This window comes from Octopus bimaculoides, chromosome 14 (genome assembly GCF_001194135.2).
Source record: "Octopus bimaculoides isolate UCB-OBI-ISO-001 chromosome 14, ASM119413v2, whole genome shotgun sequence".
NCBI classification, from domain to species: domain Eukaryota; kingdom Metazoa; phylum Mollusca; class Cephalopoda; order Octopoda; family Octopodidae; genus Octopus; species Octopus bimaculoides.
In genome coordinates, this window is record NC_068994.1 from 28,122,359 (window position 1) to 28,123,502 (window position 1,144).

The window sequence follows — 1,144 nt, forward strand, 5'->3', positions numbered from 1 at the left end:
TATATATATGTATGTATGTAAGTATGTATGTATGAATGTATGTATGTATATATGTATGTATGTATGTATGTATGTATGTATGTATGTATGTATGTATGTATACGACGGGCTTCTTGTAGTTTCCGTCTACCAAATCCGCTCACAAGGCGTTGGTCGGTCCGAGGCTGGAGTTGAAGACTAAACGGACTGAGACAGAACCCGGAACCATATGATTGGGAAGCCATTTTAGTCGAATGTATCCACCCTGGCACTTATTCTACCGGTTTCTTTTGCCGAAACACTAAGCTACAGGGACATAAGCACACCAGTACCGGTTGTCTAGAAGAAGGAATGGAGGCGGTCGAGGAGGCAGAGGCCTCCTCAAAGAAGGGTCGCAAGAGGAAGAAGGTGAGCAACAATGGTTGCTCACCGAGGGATCCTAGGGCTGAGAGAAGGGAGGTGGATCTCCCGGTTCCGGAGGAAACCCACCCTTCCTCAGTAAGAAAGAAAAGAAAGAGGAGGGAAAAGAAAAATGGGACATTGCCGGCAGTCGGTAACACAAGGACACACACGCACGGGCTTCTTTCAGTTTCTGTCTATCAAATCCACTGACAAGACTTTGGTTGGCCCGGTGCTACAGTAAAAGACATTTACCCAAGGTGCTACGCAGTGGGGCTAGACCCTACACACACTGAAATATTATGTATAAATATATGTAATATAATATATATATATATATATGTGTGTGTGTGTGAATCAAAGGTACCGATAGATATGTAAATCAAAGGATATTAAAGTGATGACCCTGAAGAAACTGCTCCGTTATAATGGTAGGGTTGCAACTGCAACAGTTACTAATCGATGCAGTAGAAACGAGTGTAGGTCTATTTGAAGCTGTATATATCTGTGTATGTGTCTTTTACTCTTTTACTCTTTTACTCTTTTACTTGTTTCAGTCATTTGACTGCGGCCATGCTGGAGCATCGCCTTTAGTCCAATCAAATCGACCCCAGGACTTATTCTTTGTAAGCCTAGTACTTATTCTATCGGGGTTTTTTTCCAAACCACTAAGCTACGGGAACGTAAACACACCACCATCGGTTGTCAAGCGATGTTGAGGTGGGGGGGGGACAAACACAGACACACACACACACACATACACACA